This window comes from Rhinatrema bivittatum, chromosome 2 (genome assembly GCF_901001135.1).
Source record: "Rhinatrema bivittatum chromosome 2, aRhiBiv1.1, whole genome shotgun sequence".
Classification (NCBI taxonomy): domain Eukaryota; kingdom Metazoa; phylum Chordata; class Amphibia; order Gymnophiona; family Rhinatrematidae; genus Rhinatrema; species Rhinatrema bivittatum.
Window position 1 is genome coordinate 402,478,826 of NC_042616.1, and position 27,351 is coordinate 402,506,176.

Genomic DNA, 27,351 nt, shown 5'->3' on the forward strand with positions numbered 1-27,351 from the left:
GGTGGTCCAGTGGGGGCACGGGGAACGATCTCCCTGGGGCTTGGCTTCTTTAATGACACATGGGAGGATGGCTCCTCCAGGGCCCTAGGTAGCAGGGGTGTCACTGATTCTTTTCCCTGGTAGAGGTATGCCTTTCCTATCAGTTTGGTGAATGTGAGTGCCAAACAAACAACACTGGAGACTATGGGTGATTGTGAAAAATATGCTTTACTGAAGGTGATTCTGAATGGTAATTGGCACTAGGGATGTGAATCGTTTTTTGACGATTTAAAAAATCGTCAGATATTTTTTAAATCGTCAAAAATCGTTAGAGTGCGCGATACAATACAAATTCCCCCGATTTATCGTGAAAAAATCGTTAATTGGTACGGGAGTTATTTGGGGGGAGGGCGGGTAAACCGGCACACCAAAACAACCCCTAAACCCACCCCGACCCTTTAAAACGAATCCCTTACCCTCCTGAACCCCACCAAAATGTTTTAAATTACCTGGTGGTCCAGTGGGAGGTCCCGGCGCGATCTCCCGCTCTCGGGCCATCGGCACCATTTTGGCTGCCACTAATAAAAATGGCGCCAATGGCCCGATAAAAAAAAACCCACCCGACCCTTTAAACTGACCCCCTTAGCCTCCCCCACCCTCCCGACCCCCCCCCCAAAAAAAATCTTTTAAAATTACCTGGTGGTCCAGTGGGGGCGCAGGGAACGATCTCCCGCAGTCGGGCCATCGGCTGCGTTAATAAAAATGGCGCGGATGGCCCTTTGCCCTTACCATGTGACAGGGTATCCGTGCCATTGGCCGGCCCCTGTCACAGGGTAGGAGCACTGGATGGCCGGCGCCATCTTTAAACATGGCGCCGGCCATCCAGTGCTCCTACCCTGTGACAGGGGCAGGCCAATGGCACGGATACCCTGTCACATGGTAAGGGCAAAGGGCCATCCGCGCCATTTTTATTAGTGGCAGCCAATGGCCCGAGAGCGGGAGATCTCTCCCCACGCCCCTATTGGACCACCAGGTAATTTTAAAAGATTTTTTTTTGGGGGGGGGGGGGGTTGGGAGGGTGGGGGAGGCTAAGGGGGTCAGTTTAAAGGGTCGGGTGGGTTTTTTTTTATCGGGCCATTGGCGCCATTTTTATTAGTGGCAGCCAAAATGGTGCCGATGGCCCGAGAGCGGGAGATCGCGCCGGGACCTCCCACTGGACCACCAGGTAATTTAAAACATTTTGGTGGGGTTCAGGAGGGTAAGGGATTCGTTTTAAAGGGTCGGGGTGGGTTTAGGGGTTGTTTTGGTGTGCCGGTTTACCCGCCCTCCCCCCAAATAACTCCCGTACCGATTAACGATTTTTTCACGATAAATCGGGGGAATTTGTATTGTATCGCGCACTCTAACGATTTTTGACGATTTAAAAAATATCTGACGATTTTTTAAATCGTCAAAAAACGATTCACATCCCTAGTGCCAATTACCATTCAGAATCACCTTCAGTAAAGCATATTTTTCACAATCACCCATAGTCTCCAGTGTTGTTTGTTTGGCACTCACATTCACCAAACTGATAGGAAAGGCATACCTCTACCAGGGAAAAGAATCAGTGTCACCCCTGCTACCTAGGGCCCTGGAGGAGCCATCTTCCCATGTGTCATTAAAGAAGCCAAGCCCCAGGGAAAGAGACTGTGTGAAGGAGTTTTAGCTAGCCATTGTCACCAAGAGTACAAGAATTACTTTTATGGCCCCATCAGTATTTCCTGAAGAGGGGGTTACATAGACAGAAAAGAGAAAGTGGCTGACATGGAACAAAGAGTTTATGATACTCAGGATGATTTGCAAGGCATGGCCACAGAGCTTGCAATGGTGAAGTTGGCACTAAAAATGTGTGAAGAGTGGCTGGAGAACCTGGAAAAGAGTTCCCGCTGAAATAATTTAAGATTTATTGGCATTCCAGAGAATGTTCAGGACAGTGAACTTAGTGGCTTAATGGAGGACAGGCTGCAAAGCGAGTTGGATCTAGAGACACAACATGGCTGCTTTCGAATAGAGCAAGTGCACTGGCTAGGTCCAGTGAAGGAAGATGTCCACCAGACCACGAGTGGTAATAGTGCAAGTCCAAAATTTTGCACATAGTCGAGATGATCCATGGTGTCTGAAGTAGAAAAAAGCTTATTTAACAATAATAAAAAGGGAGTGATCTTTCAGGAATACTCACCTAAGCTCTCTGCACAATGCTAAGAATTTTCTCCATTGTGTCCCATGTTGCATGGTCTCAAATTGAGATGCGCCCTACTTTATCCTGTGCCATTATAGGTCGATTATCATGGAGAAATCAAATGGTTTACCTTTACCTTTGAAGCCAAAGAGTTTGCACTTGAAATTGAGAAATCATTGCAGGAGTCTTCCTCTGGGAATCAGCCTTCAGGATGAAGGTCTTGGTGTGGGGTTGTATGGTCATGTGAGCTTGATGCTTTATGACTCCCAACATGTTGTCTACCAGGTTTTATAATTTGAAGGCTGAACTGCTTTATGTTCAAGATGTTTTCTTCTTTTTTGACTTGTTACTACAAATTTGGATCATCTGTGCTATTTATTGGGAGTTGATTTGGCCTCAGGAGAAGTTCTGGTTAGAATTGTTGTGCTAGCAGAAATCAGCAAGATTAAGGACAGCAAATGAAACTACTAGGAAAAATTGTTTTTTGTTTTGGACTGCAGTTTTTTTTGGATTGGGTTTTACTTTGGCCATCGGCGCCATCTTGTGCTCTTACCATGTGACAGGGGCTGACCAATGGCGCCGGTAGCCCCTGTGACTTAGTATGGGCAAAGGCTATCGGCGCCATTTTGATTACTGGCAGCTGATGACGAGATCACTCCCGGACCCCCGCTGGACCCCCAGGGACTTTTGGCAAGTCTTTTGGCAAGTCTTGGGGGGTCAGGAGGCCCCCCCAAGCTGGCCAAAAGTCCCTGGGGGGCCAGCGGGGGTCCTGGAGCAATCTCCCGCCCTCGGGCCGTCGGCTGCCAGTAACCAAAATGGCACCGATAGCCTTTGCCCATACTATGTCACAGGGGCTACCGGCGCCATTGGTCAGCCCCTGTCACATGGTAGGAGCAACCGACCAGTGGAGCTTTTGCTGATGACCTACTGGTATCATATCCAATCCTAAAGCATCATTACTACACTTGAGTTGCCATCTGTACCGGAATTAGCGCTGCTATTCACACAGCACATCTTTCAAACTCATGGACTTCCGCAGGACATTGTTTCTGATCGGGGACCCCAGTTCACAGCCCGTAACTGGTAGGCTCTGTGCAAAAAATTTGGGGTTCAACTTAGTCTCTCCACAGCCTTCCATCCCCAGAGTAATGGCCAGACTGAGCGCATGAACCGCTCTCTAAAAACATTTCTTCGCGCCTTTGCCAATGAGAGACAGAACAAGTGGGTAGCGTTACTACCATGGGCCGAATTCTCTTACAATAATCAAATTCACTCGGCCACTGGAAAGTCACCCTTTCACATAGTCTATGGTAAGCAACTCAAGCCACCGTTACCTTTGCCAATAACTATTCCCTCACCGGCAGCTCAAGTGTCCGCTCAACAACTGCAAGATCTCTGGAACTCCATTCAGCTTAAACTCTTCAAGGCGGCGAACAGAGCTAAGTCTTGCACGGATCGTCACCGACGACCTGCACCTGTATTTCTATCAGGTGACAAAGTGTGGTTAAGTACCAAGAATATTCACCTTTGACTTCCTTCTCGGAAGTTAGCACCTAGATTCTGTGGACCTTTCCGAAATCCGCCTGCTCAAGATGATCCGACTTATCTAGTTCGAGAGATTCTGGACGTCTGCTTTCATCATCAGCGGTGGGAGTATCTGCTGGCCTGGGAAGGATGTGGTCCTGAGGAAAACACCTGGGAGCCTGCCCGTAACATCCTGGACAAGTCGCTCCTGCGTCAATTTCATGCTGATCATCCCGATAATCCTGGTCCTCTGAGGAGGGGGCATAAGTGGGGGGGGGGTACTGTTGCGGTTTCGGTCACGAGGTTCGTGACTGGGTCCCTACCTCTCTTGTCCTCAGGCATTCCCCGGCAGGCTCCGGCATCCTCCGGGCCTGGGCAGGCCGCCTCGCGGCGACATCTCCATGAGGGAGACACCGTCGAGTTCCGTTCTGTAGCTCCGCCCCTCCTAGGTGCGCGTGCGTGCGAGGGGGAGCTTTTAAAGGGCCAGTGGCGTGAAACCACGGATCGCCCTCGGGGGGTGACGTCAGACGCTGGCGGGGATTTAAACCCGGTGCCTGACAAGCCTCATTACCTTGCAATGAGGTTCACTCTCAGGAGTCACTAGTTGCTGCGTTCCTGTTCCTGATCCTGGTCCTGCTGTTCATAATCCTGATCCTGCTATTCCTGATTTCGCTCTGGTTCCGGATTCCTCTTGGCTTGTTTTCATGGTTCCTGACTCCGGCTTGCTTCTGATACTCCGTGTCTGCCGCCCGTCTTGACTCCTGGCTCGTCTCTGGTTCTTGCTGTGCCGCCGCCTGCCCCAACTTTTGGTCAGTCTCCTCTTCAAGTCCACTGCCGTCTAAGTCCCAGTGGTCCAGGTCCTCATGGCTCCTCCCGGGGGGATCTCAGGCTTCCAGGGTGATGATCCATCTCCACGAAGTTCCATCTCCACGAAGTTCTCTTATCCATCCGTCACCCTCCACCAGGCTGGCCCAAGGGTCCACCGTTGCGTCCGCAACATACTGGGTTGATTTGAAAGAATAAGAGGCCTCACAGACGGGCTGATACAGTAAAGCGCGGCTGCGGTTACCCTGTTCTTAACCCACTTTGGACGCACATTTTGGACGCGTAAGGCTAACCCGCAATTCAGTATCTGGTTTTACGCGTCCTTACCGCTTGCCAAAATTGACGCGTATCTGTCTCCGCCCGCCGCATGTATATGATATGTTAATGATCGATTTAGCTATTCCCTCCAATACAGTAACGTGCGCCCAGATTATCGCCTTTTTAACCAGCTTATTTGCCGCGTCTTTAACCTGCAAATTTACCGCCTACCCTGACCCTGGCGTTAGTGTGGTGTTCGGTCAGCTTCGTACTGGACAGCGCCATGGACAACATGTATATTATTGCTCTGGCACTATTTTTCATTTGGTTGGGAAGCCGAATGAGAAATGCTCGAGTGAGAAATGCTCGGTAGATTGGAGAGGCGAACAGGGGAGCCCAGCAGCAAGGAGAACCCATCCGACCGGAGAACCCAGCAGCAAGACCGGAGAAGGTATGTGATATGTTTCGGTTGAACTGTACCATCCATCCATCTTTGGATGTCTCTGAGGCTACGGACGCCAGAGAGATGGGCGTCCGTAAAGGCGGAGACATGGACGCCTCTACAGACGCTGGAGAGATGGGCGTCCGCTTGGCGTCCTGAGGCTCTGGGTCCAACAGAGACATGGATGCCTCTACGGACGCCGGAGAGATGGGCGTCCGCTAGGCGTCCTGAGGCTCCGGGTCCAGCGGAGACATGGACGCCTCTACGGAAGCCGCGACTTTGGACGTCCAGCTAAAGGTCCATGAATGGATGCCGTGACCTCGGATGTTCATGGACCTTGAGCGCCCGGCCGGACGTCCAAAGGCAGCGGGAAGGTCCACGAACGGTGTCCAAGCCGCGAGAAAAGAACCATCCACTTACCTGGTGGAATGATATTTCAAATGACATTTGAAATGAAAGGTACTGGCGCACCCAGGATACTGTATAGGCACTGTATACCGCTCTATACAGTAAAATGGATTGTGCACACCTACCGCTTCATGGACCCGCTTTGGACACCGCTTGCATTTGCGTCTCATTTGAATACTGAATCAAGCGGCTTGTGAACCAAATTGTGTGAGCGGCAAATGAGCGGGCGCCCGACACTGCCACACTGTTTCTTACGCGTCCTTACTGTATCGGCCCGAGAGAATGCTTACTTGAGAGAGATGTGTTTCAAATGTTTATGTAGGGCCTATATTACCCCTGATAGAGCGCACAGAGCACATTTGATAGATGCTGAATTATGTGAAAAATGCAGGGCAGCCCCAGATTCTTTAATACATGTATTTTGGACCTGGCCTTGAACAAAAACATTTTTGTGTAAGGTGGCTTCTTATCTTGGTCAAATTCTAGGCCAAAGTGTTCCCTGCAGTGCCAATATCATTTTATTTCATGACTTTTCCTCACAATTGCAACTGAGAAATGAAAGGGAAAAGATATTTGTGAGGAAAGCTTTTCTTATGGGCACAAAGTCAATCTTATCTGTCTGGAAGGGTTCTAATGGGCCTTCTTTTTGGGATTAGCTCAATCAACTTCATTGGTTGATGGAAATGGAAAATCTATCAAGTTGCTCTTTTTTTGCCCATAGAAGATCTTTTTTGAATGTTTGGCATAAATATGTACAAAATGTATCCCCTTGTGCTAGAAGTTGTCTTCTTCATTTTTAAGATGGTTCCCTGCTGGAATGGCTGAGCTACTGGGAGCAACGGTGTTAACAGTAGGCTTGTTTATTTTCTCTTCTTGTGGTTGGCAAGGGTGGGATAAAATGGGAGATTGGGGGTACATGAGTAGTGCAGTGGGCTTATGGTGCTGTGTGTTTACTCTATGCATATTTCTCATTGAACTGAATGATAATGTTTTCGTTGTGCCTGTCGGTCATAGACAGCTGCGCCCTCTGTTGCTCACCTCTTTTTTCCCAGCTCCAGCAACTCTTGCCAAGATGGCCACCTCCACCTCTGAACGCCGACCTCCCTGGCATCCCTGGGATGGCGTGGGCGATTGCATTTGCCATTTTGATTCGGGAGTAACCTAGGGCATGCGCGCACGTGCCAACCCCTCTCTTATGCATGTCATGGAGGAAACCTCGGGGGCGTCCCCTCCACATGACATCACCGCCTGGGTGTATTTAAACCTACCGGACCTTCCTTCCTATGAGTTAGCAAGGACTTCCTTCCTGCTGAATTCCTTTACTTTGCAGATGCCTGTTTGTTCCAGTGTTCCTGTTTGAATGCCTTAGGTACCCGCTCCTTGGGGGCCTTGCCGCTTTCCGGTCACCTGCTCCTCAGAGGGCCTTCTCTGTTCCAGTCTCTGCTTCTTCAGACTGAGTACTGCAGGTACCCTGCCTATCTCTCCTGCCTCACTTGTCTTCTACAGTGTGGATTCTCGGCGTACCTCGCTCTGCGGACCACTACCGAATCTACCTTCCAAGCTTGTCATCTACAGTGTGGATTCTCAGCATATCCCGCTCTGTGGACCACTACTGGACCTACATTATAACAAGCACTCGGAGAAAGCAGATGCCAGCACACCCCGCTCTGTGGGCCGCTACCGGATATTATCTCTGGGTAATTCTTACTCTGGACTGTGCCAAACTGCCCATCCCAAGGGCAATCTTCCTCAAAGCAGTATAATAAATATCCTTTTCTCTCTGTGTCCATTACTGCTGAGGCCTAGCCTTTCATGGCGAGTCCCTACAGGGCTCCTCCCTGTGGGTGGAGTCAACTCTTGCCACGATCCAGGGTTCAATACCAAGTCAAATTATAACCATTTTTAATGTTTTAATTTTGTATGTATATTGTTATCCACATTGAACTTGTATGAATCTGTGGGCTGTAAGATTGTAAAATAAATAAATACCCTGGTGAGGGATTGCACTGGGCATAGAATTGATATACTGTACAAGGTATCCAGACAGTCTTGAGTCTGAAGTAATTGTCTGCACTGATTTATGAGACTTAGCAGGTGAGCAAGGTCACCTAGAGAGATGCACTGTCCTTAATTGTGAGCTTGGCATTTGTTTCCAGGGTAATTAATTTCCATGGATTATGAAATCCTGACTCTAATTATGGAGGGTGTAGAGCATGATCACCCTGCAGACCCATTTCTATTTTTTCCTATGCTCTTGTGATTCTTTATCTTTCCATGCTTTTATGGTGGTGCAGACTATGCTGTGGTGAATATCTCTACACTGTGTTCATCCTTCTGAAATGTATGTTCTCTTACTATTTTAAGTCAATGAGGTATCACATCTACTCACATTTTTTACGCTCAAAAAATATGTGCACATAGGGCTGGTAACTTTCAAGCAAGCGCACGGGGGCACATGGAGTGCATTCATTGGCTCGCACCGAGAGATACGTACATTTTATAATGTACACGTATATGTGTGCACTCCTTGAAGCTCCCTCTCCAAAATTGTCCCGTCTCACTTCAACAAGACAACATGCCTTCTCAATAGCCGGACCACTCTTATAGAATACCCTTCCAACTGATCTGAGACTTGAATCATCCTCACTAACTTTTAAAAAGAATCTAAAAACATGTTTTTTTTTTCAAAAAGCATTTATAACATGAGAAGAAGAATTAACACCTAATTCTAACTTATTTATCTCTCTTTTTATTTCTCCTTCTCTGTTTTATTATTTTCTGTTTTACTTTCTATTACAATGTAACCTCTCTAATTTTTGTTATATGTAAACCGATGTGATGACTTTAGTTGAATGTCAGTATATAAAAAACAAATAAATAATGTTATAAAATAGCCTGGATGCACGTACATGTGCACTCTATTTTAAATGGATACATACATATACACGCAGATCTTGCTTCTATCGCATAAATGGGGAAATTTTACAAGGGTTGCGCGCCGACGCCATAGCTAGTTTTCCCAGTTCTTTCCCAGTTTGCCCATTTCAGAGCTAGAACCTGCACCCCCTCCTAGTTTAATAGCCTCTCTTCTATCCTGTTAGCCCTAACACTTAAAACCCAGCTGACTAGCCTAGATGTTTTGTTTTATGACTTACACGTCTTCCATAGCAGTAGTAAAGTAACGCTGCAGGGGACCCCGGCACGTGCCTGTGAGCATAAGTATTTACGTGCACATCTCTTGGCCAGACCACGCCCATGCCCTGCCTCATTTGGAAACGTTTTTACTTGTGTGCTGTGCTCAGCGGGAGAGATGCGTGTCCTTGGGCGACTTTTAAAATTGGCTTGGTGGCCGATTTATGTGTGTATCTCCCGGTTTTGGTGCATGCTGTACTTTTAAAATTTACCTAATACAGGGTCATTTTAAAAAGCATTCCTGCTTAAATTTGGATTTACGCATGTAAATGCACTTTATCCGTGTAAGTGGGCTTTTGAAAATTGCTACAATATATGCCATTGAATTGTCCATAGGATTTGATTGCATAAGTGCACTTTATATGCAAAAATGGCTTTTAAAAATTGCTACGATAGTATGTTACATTTAACATGTAACTCATTTGAAAATTACCTCTGTATTGTATATATGATTAACAACATACTAAGGGACTGAATTGGCAAAAGTTTGAAATAAGTGAGCAGTAGTTGTCAAGGCTTCAAGTCTAGACTGAGACAGAATTTTCTAACCATTTGTTTCTCTTTGTAGCTCAACCAATACATTAAGGAGGTTCACTTTAAAACCACTGATGGATATGAGATCTTCTTTGATGACAAAGGGAATGGTCCAGCTAACTATGACATCATAAACTGGGTCCTGCTCCCTGATGGTTCCTTAAGCAGCATCACTGTTGGAAAATTCAATTTTTCAGCTTCAAGTGGGCAGCAGCTCTTTGTGAACCAAAGTGCCATCTTGTGGCATCCTTCCTATAACCAGGTTTGGCATGTTATATTCAGTTTTCAGGAGACTATTTATGGCACTCCATAAACGTAAACTGAAACTGGAGGAGGATAGCATTGTAAGCTATCAGCTTTGCAGTTAAGGCAAGGCAAGTCACACTTTTCCAATCAGAATCCAAAACATATTACAGGGTCTGTAGCAGATGTTTCTAATACAAAATGCAGAACAGAATGATTTAGTGCAGGGAGGTACAGAGGATTTTACACAAGCACATCAGAAACATCAGATGCAGTATATGAAGAGAGCGAGTTTAATATAGTGGGGCAGGGTTTAGATATAAATACGCAGACTAAATAGGGTTCATGACTTTAGCCAAATAATGCTTCAAATAGCCATGTTTTCACCAGTTTTCTGAAGGATGCAACTGATGTAAGGTTTTAGGGCATTTCACACATTTAGAGCTGAACCAGCAAAGCTGCTTTTAATGGTGTTGACTTAAAGCCTCACAGCAACACTGGATGCACCGGGATTGGTACCATTTACTGTCCTCACAGTTTGTGATGAGATTTTGGGTGGGAGGGGGAAGGATGGGGATTAGAAAGAGCCCAGAAGATGAGGTTTATTTCTGAATTTGAGGAGGGGTGATGGTGGGGAGTCTGCTTGAACCAATTGGCCTGCAACAGTTTAATAATCTTTTCTTTTGTGTGTGTGTGTGGGGGGGGGGCAGGAATTGGGGAGCTATGCCCCACAGTTTAAATGATTTAGCAGGGGAGGTGGTGGGGGACTGGGCATGCAGGCCCGTAAGAATTTATTTTTAGTTTCATTTTTTTACACCACTTAACTGGCTACAGTTTGAATATACCAAAATGAACTAGTGCCTCAAAAAAAACCCCCTGTTTTATACTAAGAATATACAACCTACAGGGATTTAAATAATGTGTTGCTACATAAACTCTGGTGACCTGGAGCTCTGCGAGGAATCTCACCAAGGTAACAGTTGGGATTCCAACATGGGCAGGTACCGTTTTTCCTTTAAATTAGTGAATAAATATTTGCAGTATAGTGCTTGTGATTTACAGTCAACTGTTCTGACAAAGAACTAGCTAAAGTTTACTATTCCAAGGCAACTCTCCTAAATGAACAATTCAATGTTTCTTTGGTCAGTTTCTGCAATATTTCTGACTTAATTTATACTGTCTGAAGACTGTCTTTAGTGATGTCAATAATAGGTGTCTCCTTGCAGAGTTGAGCCCGCCTGACACTATCAATGATTTGGCGCTGTGCACCTGCTTCAGGGGTCAGAGAGCTGAACAATTGTAAATACACTAACATTATTAAACGCATATTTCCCCCAGAATAGTAGCAATATACAAACAAAAATGTACTTGTGTAACATGACTTGCTTTACAGTGCCACCTTGTTAGTCAGATGGTGTCCATTAATGCTAATGAGCGTTTTAAAGAGGCAAAGGACCAATCAGCTTTCTTGAGAGGGCTGGCTCTACCCCCACTGTTAACTGATCTGGTAAAACTCATCACAGATGTGCTAGCAATCACACTCAAATTTCTAGTTAAATCGCTTAGTTTGTGGTAATGCAAATGTAGTAAAGAAAAAACCTTTTGTGTATTTTTAGCTGGCAAATTCGGCTTTCGTATAGAAAGAAAAGATCGCCTGACTAGTCTTCTATTAATTCCTCCAAATACATTGCATTGTTTTTTCATAGTCCTCTCCAAGGTCCAATTTTTGAAATCAACTATAAAGGAATCTTTTGTAAGTTCTCTTTCACGTCATCATTAGCATTGTGAGCGCTGCAATCTTGTTCTTTTTCTGATGCTTTTTAGAATCTTTTACTAATGGATAAAATTGAGGAATTAATGTCACTATTTGTTATCGAATATAGTAAAACTGACAATTGTACTAAGGTCCTAGGTAAAACAATACATTTGTAGAGACAGAAAAATAAAAAATAAACCCTTTTATATGTTTTTTGTATTTTTTGTATTTTTAACCGGCTTGGTCGTAAGCATACATAACGCTATATTTTTACTAAAATAGAGCTAGTCATCCCCATATAATTCATTCTTCAAAACACTGATTATACACGCCTTATGATGATAACATCCATCAGGATCTTATTTAATGCTTGATATTATAGATCTTTAAGAAGTGCTAGAATAAGTATGTGATTGTAGTGTTCAGCAAGCCCGTAACGACATGCAAGTAAACTTACAAAACTTCTTCTATTGCTGATTTTAAGATTTGGACCTTATAGAAGTCTATGATTAAGTGAAGAAGTGAATTCAAAGGACTAAATAGACGACCAGGAAAGCAATCATTTTTTTCTACATGGCCGAGAATGCTGGTTAAAAATACAAAAAAACATTTTAAAGGGTTTCTTTTTTATTTTTATGTCTCTACAAATTTATTGTTTTACCTAGCAGCTTAGTGTGATTGTCAGCTTTACTTCGGTAATAATGCTATTTATTCCTAAATTTTATCCATTAGTAAAAGATTATACAAAAGCATCAGAAAAAGAGTGAGATTGCAGCACTCACAATGCTAATGTTGATGTGAAAGATAACTTACAAAAGATTCCTTTATAGTTGATTTCAAAACTTCAACCTTGGAGAGGACTATGAAAAAGCAATGCAATGTATTAGGAGGATTTAATAGAAGACTAATCAAGTGATCTTTTCCTTCTATACGATAGCCAAATTTGCTGGCTAAAAATGCACAAAAGGTTTTCCTTTACTACATTTGCATTACCACAAACTAAGTGGTTTAACTAGGAGCTGAGTGTGTTTGCTGGCTCCCCTGTGGCGCGTTTTATCAGAACAGTTAATAGTCCGGGTGGAACTAGCCCTCTTAACAAAGTTGATTGGTCCTTTGCCTCTTTAAAATGCTCACTAGCGATAATGGATGCCGTCTGACTAACAAGGCAGCATCGTGAAGCAAGTCATGTCGCACAAGTAAATTTTTGTTTGTATTTTGATACTACTCTGGGGAAATATGCATTTAATAATGTTACTGTATTTACTATTGTTCAGCTGTTCGACGCCCAAAGCAGGCGCAGAGCGCCAAAACATTTACAGTGTCAGGCAGGCTCTACTCTTCAAGGAGACACCTATTATTGACATCATTTAAGACAGTTTTTGGATAGTATAAGATAAGTTGGAAACATTGCAGAAACTGTTCGATGAAACATTGTTCATTTAGGAGAGCTGCCTTGGACTACTAAACTTTAGCTAGTTCTTTAAGAACATAAGAAATTGCCATGCTGGGTCAGACCAAGGGTCCATCAAGCCCAGCATCCTGTTTCCGACAGAAGCCAAACCAGGCCACAAGAACCTGGCAAGTACCCAAACACCAAGAAGATCCCATGCTACTGATACAATTAATAGCAGTGGCTATTTCCTAAGACAACTTGATTATAGCAGTTAATGGACTTCTCCTCCAAGAACTTAACTAAACCTTTTTTGAACCCAGCTACACTAACTGCACTAACTGAGCATTCACTGAAAAGAATTATCTCCGGTTAGTCTTAAATGTGCTACTGTTATGAGAGGCCTTCCTGTTCGAGAAGGCTTTGCATTCTGTTATGGGAGCGCTGAGGGAGCGGTCCCACTCGAGGGGATTGTGTGCCCTTGGGCTTCAGCACGACCCCAGCGAACTCCAAGACAGCACCGAGGGTAGGTGAGGCATGTCCCAGCAGGGGCTGGACAGGAGCGAGACTGGATTGAAGACAGACGACTGAAGATACTGACCCTCCTCCGGACCTGCACGCTTCGGGAGACCATCAACGCAATGGTGGTCTTATGAACTGTCCTCCGACTGTTCTAAGCTATTTCGGACCTGCCGCAGGGTATGGCAAGAAGCGGCAGGCCAGATGGAGGCCAGGGCAGCGAAGACCGCAACATGGAGATTCAAACGTAGACTCAGGAACAAAGTACTTGAGTGCACAGACGAAGGCTCAGGAACGAGGTACTTGGGTGCACAGACAAAAGCTCAGGAACAAGGTACTTGGGTGCACAGACAAAGGCTCAGGAACGAGGTACTGCAGGCAAGTTATTCAGAAGTAGGATCAAGGACTGGGTTGAGACTGTGACACAGCGTGCCCTACACAGCCACTACCCATGGGCTGATTGCGGACCACGCTTGCATGCGAAGCAAGCTCTAGATGAGGTGTGGCACAACTGAAGCTGGAACATGGCGAAGATAATGTAGAAGCCTGTACCAAGGCGCGCCCTACACAGCCCATCCAAGGCTGGTCGCGGACCACGCTGGAATGGCATAAGTTCATTCAGAGTCTTTGGCATGGATGGACACAGTGCAAGGAAACTCCAGAAGACCGGGATGGAAGCAAGCAAGGATTCTAAGACAACTCAGGACTGAAGCGGAAGACTTCCAGAGGGCTGTACATACACAGGTGAAGATGGCCATGTACCATGAGCGCCCTACACAACCATTACCCATGGGCTGGTCACAGACCACAACATGGCACGCCAGAAAGGAGGCAATGAGGAACCTGGGGTACAGGATATCAGGAATAGGCGAGGAACATCAGGACTGGATCACAGACATCAGGAACAGGCGACAGACATCAAGACAAGTCATGCAGCTCCAACGAAGAACGAAGACATGACGGAGCGCTGGAAGGCAAGACATCCAGGAGCATGTAACTCCAATGCAAGGCAAGGCAGAACTGAAAGCAAAGTCCTTTTGTGGTCCCTGGGAGGACAAGCAGATTGTGATAAATTGTAGGAAGACCTTGTGAGGCTGGAAAATTGGGCATCAAAATGGCAGATGAAATGTAATGTAGATAAGTGCAAGTTGATGCATATAGGGAAAAATAACCCATGCTATAGTTACACAATGTTAGGTTCCATATTAGGTGGTGTTTAAAATCATGAGAGGTCTAGAACGGGTAGATGTGAATCAGTTTTTTACTCTTTCGGATAATAGAAAGACTAGGAGGCACGCCAGGAAGTTAGCATATGGCACATTTAAAACTAATCGGAGAAAGTTCTTTTTCACTCAACGCACAATTAAGCTCTGGAATTTGTTGCCAGAAGATGTGGTTAGTGCAGTTAGTATAGCTGTGTTTAAAAAAGGATTGGATAAGTTCTTGGAGGATAAGTCCATTACCTGCTATTAATTAAGTTGACTTAGTCAATAACCACCACTATTACTAGCAACGGCATCAGTAGCATGGGATCTTCTTAGTGTTTGGGTACTTGCTAGGTATTTATGGCCTGGATTGGCCACTGTTGGAAACAGGATGCTGGGCTTGATGGACTCTTGGTCTGACCCAGTATGGCATGTTCTTATGTTCTTAGGAGTTTAGATGGGCCACACCCGGCTGGCCCTATAACTAAAGTGAAGAACTGCGGGCCGGCCCCTTAGAAGGCGGGGCGAGGCCCAAACCAGAGAGTCCAGGAGTTAGCAGAGCAGGCCTCAGACAGGCCCAGATGGCAAGGAAAGCCTCCCAGGCTATGGAGCAAAACCGGGATAGACTGTCCAGGCAAGGCCCCGGCTTCGGTGCGGCCTCCAGAGAAAAGGTGAGAGGCCTCCTGTGGCACAGCTACAGGAGGAATCGTAACAGCTACTTGCTAACTTCATGGAATGCCCCCTAGTCCTTCTATTATCCGAAAGTGTAAATAACCGATTCACATCTACATGTTCAAGAGTTCTCATAATCTTAAAGATCTCTATAATATCCTCCTCAGCTGTCTCTTCTCATAGGGGTGCTGTTCCATTCCCTTTATCATTTTGGTTGCCCTTCTCTGTACCTTCTCCATCACAACTATATTTTTTTGAGATGCGGCGACCAGAATTGTACAAATTATTCAAGGTGCGGTCTCACAATGGAGCAATATAGAGGCATTATGACAGTTAATGTATCACAATCCGTTTGTGATTTAACTACTCTGAATAATCTTGTATTATTATTGATAACCTCAATTGTCGTATTCCTTTCCAGATCATTTATAAATATATTGAAATGCACTGGTCCAAGTACAGATCCCTGAAGCACTCCACTGTTTACCCTTTTCCACTGAGAAAATTGACCTTTTAATCCTACTCTCTGTTTCCTGTCTTTTAACCAGTTTGTAATCCATGAAAAGACATCACCTCCTATCTCATGACTTTTAGTTTTCTTAGAAGCCTCTCATGAGGGACTTTGTGAAATGCCTTCTGAAAATCCAAATACTCTACATCTACTGGTTCCCCTTTATCCACATGTTTATTAACCCCTTCAATAAAATGAAGCAGATTTGTTAGGCAAGACTTCCCTTGGGTAAATCCATGCTATTGTGTTCCATTAAACCATGTCTTTCTATATGCTCTACGATTTTGATCTTTAGAATATTTTCCACTATTTTTCCTAGCACTGAAGTCAGGCTCACTGGTCTATAATTTCCCAGATCGCTTCTGGAGCCCTTTTTAAATATTGGGATTACATTGGCCACCCTCCAGTCTTCAGGTTCAATGGATGATTTTAATGATAGGTTACAAATTTTAAATAATAAATCAGAAATTTCATTTTTGAGCTCCTTCAATACCCTAGGATGCATACCATCCGGTCCAGGTGATTTGCTAGTCTTTAGTTTGTCAATATAGCCTACTACATCTTTCAGGTTCACAGTGATTTGGTTCAGTTCATCTGACTCCTTACCCTTGAAAACCATCTCAGGAACTGGTATCTCCCCAACATCCTCATGAGTAAACACGGAAGCAAAGAATTAATTTAGTCTTTCTGCAATGGCCTTATCCTCTCTAAGAGCCCCTTTTTCTCCTTGGTCATCTAATGGTCCAACCGACTCCATCACAGGTTTCTTGCTTCAGATATATTTTAAAAAGTTTTTATTATGATTTTTTGCCTCTCCGGCCAACTTCATTTCAAATTCTTTCTTCGCCTGTCTTATCAATGTTTTACACTTAACTTGACAATGCTTATGCTTTATCCTATTTTATTGAGCTGGATCCTTTTTCCAATTTTTGAAAGATATTTTTTTGGCTAAAATAGCCTCTTTTACCTCACCTTTTAACCATGCCAGTAATTGTTTTGCCTCCCTTCCACCTTCCTTAATACGTGGAATACATCTGGACTGCAGTTTAGAATTGTATTTTTAAACAATGTCCATGCCTGTTGAACGCTTTTAACCTTTGTAGCTGCACCTTTCAGTTTTTTTCTAGCTAATTTCCTTATTTTATCAAAGTTTCCCTTTTGAAAATTTAGTGTTAGAACTGTTGATTTACTTATTGTCTCCCTTTCAGTTATTAGTTTAAATTTGATCATGTTATGATTATTATTGCGAAGTGGCCCCACCACTGTTACCTCTCTCATCAAATCCTGCATTCCACTAAGAATTAAATCTAAAATAGCTCCCTCTCTCATTGGTTCCTGAACCAATTGCTCCATGCAGCAGTCATTTATTATATCCAGGAACTTTGCCTCTAGCAAGTCCTGATGTTAAATTTACCCAGTCAATATTGGGGTAATTGAAATCTCCCATTATTATTGCACTCCCAAATTGGTTAGCTTCCTTGATTTCTCTTAGCATTTCAACATCTGTCTGCCCATTTTGTCCAGGTGGACGGTAGTTTACTCCTATACACTTACCCAACACACATGGGATATCTACCCATATAGATTCTACTGAACATTTAGTCTCTTGTATGATCTTTATCCTGCTGAACTCTATAACTTTCTGGACATAAAGTGCGACACCCCCACCAAGTTGATCCTCCATATCATTGCGATATAATTTGTACTCTGATATAGCACTGTCTCATTGGTTATCTTCCTTCCACCAGGTCTCTGTGATGCCAATTATGTCAATCTCATCATTTACATTCAAACTCTCCCATCTTACTTCTTAGACTTCTAGCATTGGCATATAGACATTTCAAAATGTGTTTTTTGTTTGTATTAACAACCTGCTTTTCAGTTGTAGTTTCAGGGATAATTTGGAAATCTTTAGTTCAGGTGATTTTTTACATATAGGCACATGGACTACGTTTGCTTTTATTGTAACCTCTCTGTTGGGATGCCATAACTCTCCTGTTTTATTAGTTTCCCTCAAGGATACATTCTTCCGAACCATGCACTGCTGAATGTCTGTCAGCTTTCCCCCTTGTTCTAGTTTTAAAGCTGCTCTATCTCTTTTTAAAAGTTAGTGCCAGCAGCTTGGTTCCACTCTGGTTAAGGTGGAGCCCATCCTTTCAAAAAAGTCTCCCCCTTCCCAAACCTTTCCCCAGTTCCCTGTACATACCCGGATCAGTCCAGACTGTGGGTTGAGCCTCCTGTCCAGCAGAAGGAGACAGACCAAAACCGAAAGGGTATCCTATATCAGGACAGAGCCTACCCTGCAGCCCTTCAGTATTTGTCTGTCTCCTGCAGATGGCTCTGCTCACCCTGCGGTTTCCTAATTTGGGCTAGTCAGCCTTTTTTCCCTTTCTTCCTTTTGGATCAAGCAAGTAACATAGAAACATAGAAATGACGGCAGAAGAAGACCAAATGGCCCATCAAGTCTGCCCAGCAAGCTACGCACTTTATCCATTTTTTTTTTCCCTTTTTCTCTCTCCCACCTGTTACTATTGGCTTCCAGTACCCTCCAGCCCTAATTCCCCTCCACCCAATTTAGAGAGCAGCTTTGAATCTGCATCCAAGTGACATCCAGCTCAATTGGGGGTAGCAACCGCTGCAACAAGCAGGCCACCCCCTTGCCCCATACTCTTACCCACCCCTGTTTTTATTTTTTTGTTTTGTTTTTTTTTTGGAAATAACAGCCCTCCATCCTTCCGCTCCGTGAAGGTGGAACACCAACTACTGGCCACTGGCATCCCTCTCTGTGAACGCCTCTGTGGCTACTGCCGCTCTGAGCAGTGTTTGATTGTCTCCACTTTATTCACGCCCTCTAGACTTGAAGGAAGTACTTACTTCCTTCGGGACTCTATTAGGATTTTCAAAAAGAAAAAAAAAAATTAAGAGAGATTTTTTAGGTTTAGTTGCTTTTGCAGGAGACGGTCCCGTCTCCTGTCTCTTGCCAGACTTAGGGGGGCTTTGCCCCTTGTGCTGGGCATGGCCTAAGTCCGCGGCTGCTTCCGTGGTGTGGGGACCGAGGCTGGTGGTCCAGTCATTCGTCTCCCCCCTCTGGCTGCCTAGGGAGCTCAGGGCTCCATTGCCTGCTTCTTTTTCCCTCAGTGGGGCTTCATTAAAATAAATAAATAAATAAATAAATAAAGAAGGAGGAAAGTAAACTAAGTAATAAATAATCAGGTTTCTTTTATTGGGCAGCCAGACATAGAGGATCGCGCAGGCTTCACTCCCCTGTCTCCGTTCCTGCCAGCAGTGCTGTCAATCATCTATTTTTAGAAAACAGCTGATTTTTTGCTTAGCTCGTGGCTCCCACGGCCGAACACCTGCCTAGCCTGTGGAGAGCCCTCATCGCGCGAGGGGCTCTGTTCTGCCTGCTGGGTGAGGAAGGTCCCTCCTCAGCAGGGCAGGCAAATTTGGCTCGGGGACGAAATCCCCTGTGCATGGCCAGGCCGTTCCCGGGTCGGCAAACCGCGGGAATGGCTGCCATCTTGGGGATTTCGGCAGCTCCCGATTTGGAGCTGCCTGGGGCTGGGGAGAAGAATTTATCGGATTCTCCCCCGATTTAAGCTCCAAGCTGCCCCAGGATGTGGTGTCCGATCCCTTCCCCTCCCCCTCCGTGCCCCCTCCGGTAGATCCAGGTCCCGTTTTTCTTCGGATTTTGTTCTTCTCCTGCATAGATCCTATTTGGCCAGCTTGCAGGAGGAGGAGGGGGATCCCCCCAGGCCCCCTCCCTCCAAAAATCCCACATCCAACCCCATTGCCATTTCTCCCTGTCCTGGAGCCCCAGGGGTCTGTTAGGGTGCAGGTGGTCCCAGGAGTGGCCCCTACTTCTGATCCCCTGGTGCCCCTAGCTTCTCCGGATCTGGATCCCGCTGCAGACTTGGCAAGCGCACTCCCACCCCTGGAGGGGGATGATCCCAGGGTCCTCCATATGTTCCAAAGGGAGGAGTTAGAGCCTCTCATCCCCTTTGTCCTTCAGGAGCTGGGGCTGGAGGGGATCCCGGCGGACACCCTTATGGCTTCTTTATCCAAAGATATGGACCCAGTCCTGGCGGAACTCAGGGCTCCGGCAAGCACCTTCCCCTTTCACCCCATGCATAAGTTGCTGCTCCTACGGGAATGGGAGGCTCCCAAAGCGGGACTCCGGGTGGGGAGAGCTATGGACAAGCTCTATCCTCTCCCAGAGGAGTGCTTGGATATACTGAAGATACCCACCGTTGATTCTTCTGTTTTGGCGGTCACCAAGCACACCACTATCCCTGTGGTGGGAGCAACGGCTCAGAAGGACGGACAGGATCATAAGCTCGAAGCCCATCTGAAGCGGATCTTTGAGGTCCTGGTCCTGGGAGTCCGGGCAACTATCTGGAGCAGTCTCATGCAGTGGGCTGGTCTTAGGTGGGTTCAACAATTACTCGGCACACAGGACCTCCCATCTGCAGAAGCGGAGCAGGCGGAAGGTTTGGAAGGCATCATAGCACATGGGGCTGATGTGCTCTTTGATAGGGATGTGAATCGTTTTAGGACGATTAAAATTATCGTCCGATAATTTTAATATCGTCTTAAACCGTTATGGAACACAATACAATAGAGATTCTAACGATTTATCGTTATAAATCGTTAGAATCGTGAGCCGGCACACTAAAACCCCCTAAAACCCACCCCCGACCCTTTAAATTAAATCCCCCACCCTCCCAAACCCCCCCAAATGAGTTAAATAACCTGTGGGTCCAGCGGCGGTCCGGAACGGCAGCGGTCCGGAACGGGCTCCTGCTCCTGAATCTTGTTGTCTTCAGCCGGCGCCATTTTCCAAAATGGCGCCGAAAAATGGCGGCGGCCATAGACGAACACGATTGGACGGCAGGAGGTCCTTCCGGACCCCCGCTGGACTTTTGGCAAGTCTCGTGGGGGTCAGGAGGCCCCCCACAAGCTGGCCAAAAGTTCCTGGAGGTCCAGCGGGGGTCAGGGAGCGATTTCCCGCCGCGAATCGTTTTCGTACGGAAAATGGCGCCGGCAGGAGATCGACTGCAGGAGGTTGTTCAGCGAGGCGCCGGAACCCTCGCTGAACGACCTCCTGCAGTCGATCTCCTGCCGGCGCCATTTTCCGTACGAAAACGATTCGCGGCGGGAAATCGCTCCCTGACCCCCGCTGGACCTCCAGGAACTTTTGGCCAGCTTGTGGGGGGCCTCCTGACCCCCACGAGACTTGCCAAAAGTCCAGCGGGGGTCCGGAAGGACCTCCTGCCGTCCAATCGTGTTCGTCTATGGCCGCCGCCATTTTTCGGCGCCATTTTGGAAAATGGCGCCGGCTGAAGACAACAAGATTCAGGAGCAGGAGCCCGTTCCGGACCGCTGCCGTTCCGGACCGCCGCTGGACCCGCAGGTTATTTAACTCATTTGGGGGGGGTTCGGGAGGGTGGGGGATTTAATTTAAAGGGTCGGGGGTGGGTTTTAGGGGGTTTTAATGTGCCGGTTTTGCGATTTTTAGATTTTTAGATTTTTCACGATTTTTCACGATATTTTACCCCCCCAAACGGCAACAATACGATTCCCTCCCCCTCCCAGCCGAAATCGATCGTTAAGACGATCGAGGACACGATTCACATCCCTACTCTTTGACCTTCTCCGCGTCCAGGCGAAGGCGATGGTCTCAGCGGTCTCCTCTAGAAGACTCGTCTGGCTGCGCAATTGGTCTGTCGACCCGTCCTCCAAGGCGCGGCTGGGCACGTTGCCCCTCAAAGGTAAGTTGCTTTTTGGAGAGGACCTTGAGCAGCTTATTAATTCCTTGGGGGAAAACAAGGTTCATAAGCTACCGGAGGACCGTCTGAAACAATCTCGGTCCTTTACGCCCTCCCGTCCTCACTTCCGGGGTCGGAGATATACCCCCTGCAGACGAGGTGGCTCCTCCAGAGGTTATTCTTCCCGGTCTCAATCTTGGTCTCAGCCCTTTCGTGGGCATCGATCCTTCCACGAGGGGCAGTCTCAATGCCCCACCCCAAAGCCCGCCACTCATTGAAGTTCGGTTGACCCATTCCTCAGTCCCCTTTCTGGGCGGTCGTCTCTCCCTGTTATTCGAGGAATGGGTCAAAATTACGTCGGACCAGTGGGTCCTCGACATTGTCTGAGACGGTTACGCCTTTGAATTTGTTCGAGATCTAATGGACCTCTTTGTATTCTTCCCATGCGGCCGTCTCAAGCGGGAGGCGGTGGAGCAAACCCTCACCAGGCTGCTGAGTCTGGGCGCAGTGGTCCCAGTCCCGAAGGAGGAGCTCGGCGCAGGCCAGTATTCTATTTGCTTCGTGGTTCCCAAGAAAGACAGTGCCTTTCCGCCGATCTTAGACTTGAAGAGGGTGAACCAGGCCCTCAAGATCCCACATTTTCACATGGAAACCTTGAGAGTGGTCATAGCGACGGTTCACCCCGGAGAGTTCCTTGCCTCTCTTGATTTGACAGAGGCCTACTTCCACATTCTGATTCACCGTGATTACTAGAGGTATCTTCACTTCCACATCCTCAACTGGGATTTTCAGTTTTGGGTGCTGCCCTTTGGCCTCGCTACCACACAACGCACCTTCACCAAGGTCATGGTGGTGGTGGCGGCGGCCCTCCGACGTGAAGAAGTCCTAGTCCACCCCTATCTGGATGACTGGCTCATGAGAGCCAAGTCGGAAAGTCTCTGCAGACAGGTGGTGGATCGGGTTCTAACTCTCCTCGCGTCGCTTGGCTGGATAGTGAATTTTCCCAAAAGCAATCTTCAGCCTTCCCAGGTGTTAGAGTTCCTGGGGGCCTACTTAGAGACTCAGATCGGCAAGGTGTTCCTACCTCGTGCGTGGGCTCTCAAGTTGATCGACCAGCTTCGGAATCTGCTCTCGTTGCTTCTTCCGATGGCCTGGGACTACCTACAGGTCTTGGGCTCGATGGCTTCCACCATCGACCTCATCCCCTGGGCATTTGCTCATATGCGACCATTGCAGAAAGCTTTGCTATCCCGTTGGCAGCCGGTGTCGGAACAGTTTCACGTAGTTCTCCCGTTTTTGGCCTCTACTGCCGCCGCCTTCAATGGTGGCTTTTGCTCCCTCATCTCCTCCGGGGAATGCTTCTTCATTCGCCTCAGTGGATGATAGTAACCATGGACGCCAGTCTCTCAGGCTGGGGCGCACTCTTCCAGTCCCAGTCCACTCAGGGGATCTGGTCTCTGGTTCAGTCTCGTTGGCACATCAATCGGTTAGAGGCACGGGCGCTGCAGGAGTTTCTTCCCCTGATACGCGGTAAAGCGGTGAGGGTTCTTTCCGACAACTCTGCCACCGTGGCTTATATCAATTGTCAGGGAGGCACTCGCAGTCGCCTGTTAGCTCTAGAAGCCAGCCGTCTCTTCGAATGGGCGGAGCAACATCTGGAATGCCTGGCGGCCTCCCACATAGCGGGCAAGGAAAATATACAGGCCAATTTCCTCAGTCGTCAGTCTCTCGATCCGGGAGAGTGGGAACTCTCGGAAGAAGCCATGGATCTGATCGTCGACAGGTGGGGTCCCCCTCACCTGGACCTCATAGCGACCTTACGCAATGCCAAGGCAAACCGCTTCTTCAGCCGATGGAGGGAGCATGGCTCGGAGAGAGTGGATGCTCTGGCTCTTCCTTGGTCCTCGGACGTCCTTCTATATGTGTTCCCTCTGTGGCCTTTGGTGGGAAAAGTCCTCTGAAGAATAGAACTCCACCAAGGGCCAGTGGTTCTGGTAGCACCCGAATGGCCTTGCAGACCATGGCTCACTGATCTTGTCAACTTGGCGACAGATGGACCTCTCCGGCTAGGCCATCTTTCTCGCCTGTTCCGGCAGGGACCCGTATTTTTCGACCAGGCCAATCGCTTTTGTCTAGCAGCCTTGCTTTTGAACAGAGACACCTGAGGCGTAAAGGCCATAAGGAGGAGGTTTTTTCCACTTTGCTGTGAGCTCGGAAGCAGTCGACTTCTCTAGCTTATGTGTGAGTTTGGAAGGTCTTTGAGACTGTTTGTGTGGAGTCGGGCGTCTCAGCACGCTCTGATCCAGTAGCGTTGGTCCATTCTTTTCTACAGAAGGGTCTCTCCAAGGGTCTTCAGTTCCCTGCGTGTGCAAGTTTCCGCTCTCAGCTCACTCCTTGGACGGGTCGAGTGTCATCCCTTAGCGGGCCACCCGGACGTGGTTCGGTTCTTGAAGGGAGTCAAGCACCTACAACCGCCTGCTCATTCTATTTGACCGTCATGGAGTCTTAATCTCTTCCTCCGGGCTCTCTGTGAGGCCCCATTTGAGCCTCTCTTTCGGGCTACGGTAAAGGATCTCATGCTCAAGACAGTTTTTCTAGTCTCTATCTCTTCTGCTCGACGTGTTTCCAAGATTCAATCATTGTCCTGTCAGGAATCTTTTTTGCGTTTTTCCGATTCAGGAGTTTCTCTCAAGATGGTGCCTTCTTTCTTGCCAAAGGTTGTCTCCACTTTCCATGTCAACCAGTCGGTGGAGCTTCCTGCATTCTCCCCAGAAGAGATTGCGGGTACTGCTGGGGGCAATCTTCGCAGACTTGATGTTAAACGAGTTCTACTCCGGTATCTCCAGGTCACCAATGACTTTCGGGTCTTGGATCATCTTTTTGTCTTCTGGACAAAAAGATGATCCGAGTGGTCCCAATCAGGGCAAACCTGCTTCTAAGACTACTATTGCATGGTGGTTGAAAGAGGCGATTTCCTCGGCCTATCTTTGCCAAGATTGAGCGGTTCCTGAGGGCTTATAGGCTCATTCGTTGCGTTCTCAAGCTACTTCCTGGGCAGAGAGCCAATCGGTTTCTCCGCAAGAGATCTGCAGGGCGACCACATGGACGTCCCTGCATACTTTTGCTCGACACTACCATCTGGATGTACAAACACTGGTTTTTGGTTACTTTGGGCGGCAAGTGCTTTGAGCGGGACTGTCTCGGTCCCACCCAGTTTAGGGAAGCTTTGGTACATCCCATGGTCTGGACTGATCCGTGTACGTACAGGGAAAGGAAAATTAGTTCTTACCAGTTAATTTTCGTTTCTATAGTACCACCGATCAGTCCAGATGCCCTTCCCAGTTTTCTTCTCTTACTGTCCATTCGAAGCTTGTTATTGCAGATTCTAGGAAGTTGATACTTCATTCTACAGAACACTGGATGATTACACCGGAAGCCTTGGTTGTTGAGAACCAAGTATATGCAAGAGCGCTTAGTTGTATCATGTTCTTTACAAGGTTACTGAGTTGCTCAATTGAGCTTTTCGGTTACTTGCTTGATCCTACTTACGTTTGTTGTTTTCTGCTTCGACAATGGTTATATACTGAAGTGCTGCAGAGTAGGCTCTGTCCTGATATAGGATACACTTTCAGTTTTGGTCTGTCTCCATCTACTGGACAGGAGGCTCAACCCACGGTCTGGACTGATCCGTGGTACTACAGGAACGAAAATTAACAGGTAAGAACTAATTTTCCTTTCCTTACCAAACTGAATCCCTCTTCCCTGCACCATCATCTCATCCACGCATTGAAACTTTGGAGCTCAGCCACCCTGGAGATTCTGGATTTCAGCTTTCTACCTAAAACCCTAAATTTGGCTTCCAGAACCTCTCTCCCACATTTTCTTATGTCATTGGTGCTCACATGTACCATGACAGCCGGCTCCACCCTATCTAGGCATCCTATCTAGGTGACGCGTGAGGTCTGCCACCTTCGCACCTGGCAGGCAAGTTACCAGGCGGTTCTCACATCCTCCAGCCACCCTGCTATCTACATTTCTAATAATTGAATCACCAACTATGATGGCTGACCTAACATAAGAGCATAAGAAAATGCCATACTGGGTCAGACCAAGGGTCCATCAAGCCCAGCATCCTGTTTCCAACAGTGGCCAATCCAGGCCATAAGAACCTGGCAAGTACCCAAAAACTAAGTCTATTCCATGTAACCATTGCTAATGACAGTAGCTATTCTCTAAGTGAACTTAATAGCAGGTAATGGACTTCTCCTCCAAGAACTTATCCAATCCTTTTTTAAACACAGCTATACTAACTGCACTAAGCACATCCTCTGGCAACAAATTCCAGAGTTTAATTGTGCGTTGAGTAAAAAAAAACTTTCTCCGATTAGTTTTAAATGTGCCCCATGCTAACTTCATGGAGTGCCCCCTAGTCTTTCTACTATCCGAAAGAGTAAATAACCGATTCACATCTACCAGTTCTAGACCTCTCATGATTTTAAACACCTCTATCATATCCCCCCTCAGTCGTCTCTTCTCCAAGCTGAAAAGTCCTAACCTCTTTAGTCTTTCCTCATAGGGGAGTTGTTCCATTCCCCTTATCATTTTGGTAACCCTTCTCTGTACCTTCTCCATCGCAATTATATCTTTTTTGAGATGCGGCGACCAGAATTGTACACAATATTCAAGGTGCGGTCTCACCATGGAGCGATACAGAGGCATTATGTCATTTTCCGTTTTATTCACCATTCCCTTTCTAATAATTCCCAACATTCTGTTTGCTTTTTTGACTGTACCGACGATTTCAATGTGTTATCCACTATGACACCTAGATCTCTTTCTTGGGTTGTAGCACCTAATATGGAACCCAACATTGTGTAATTATAGCATGGGTTATTTTTCCCTATATGCATCACCTTGCACTTATCCACATTAAATTTCATCTGCCATTTGGATGCCCAATTTTCCAGTCTCACAAGGTCTTCCTGCAATTTATCACAATCTGCTTGTGATTTAACTACTCTGAACAATTTTGTATCATCTTCAAATTTGATTATCTCACTCGTCGTATTTCTTTCCAGATCATTTATAAATATATTGAAAAGTAAGGGTCCCAATACAGATCCCTGAGGCACTCCACTGTCCACTCCCTTCCACTGAGAAAATTGCCCATTTAATCCTACTCTCTGTTTCCTGTCTTTTAGCCAGTTTGCAATCCACGAAAGGACATCGCCACCTATCTCATGACTTTTTACTTTTCCTAGAAGCCTTTCATGAGGAACTTTGTCAAATGCCTTCTGAAAATCCAAGTATACTATATCTACTGGTTCACCTTTATCCACATGTTTATTAACTCCTTCAAAAAAGTGAAGCAGATTTGTGAGGCAAGACTTGCCCTGGGTAAAGCCATGCTGACTTAGTTCCATTAAACCATGTCTTTCTATATGTTCTGTGATTTTGAAGTTTAGAACACTTTCCACTATTTTTCCTGGCACTGAAGTCAGGCTAACCGGTCTGTAGTTTCCCGGATCGCCCCTGGAGCCCTTTTTAAATATTGGGGTTACATTTGCTATCCTCCAGTCTTCAGGTACAATGGATGATTTTAATGATAAGTTAAAAATTTTTACTAATAGGTCTGAAATTTCATTTTTTAGTTCCTTCAGAACTCTGGGGTGTATACCATCCGGTCCAGGTGATTTACTACTCTTCAGTTTGTCAATCAGGCCTACCATTCTCTATTTTGGGGAATACCATTGCCAACATGATCCGCCGTCACTGGACGTCGCTATCACTTTCTGAGCTGCTGCACAGTCCCCTCCGTTTCACTTTTCGGCGGGGTAAAAACCTACGTGACAGGCTTGTACACGCGGCTTTGTCCACAGACATAACCTTATCTACGGCTGATTC

General features: G+C 46.5%; 1 pseudogene; it reads left to right on the plus strand.

Moving 5' to 3' along the window:
* The window catches only part of LOC115083300, a 119,302-nt pseudogene that overhangs the window by 81,452 nt on the left and 10,499 nt on the right, over positions 1-27,351 (plus strand).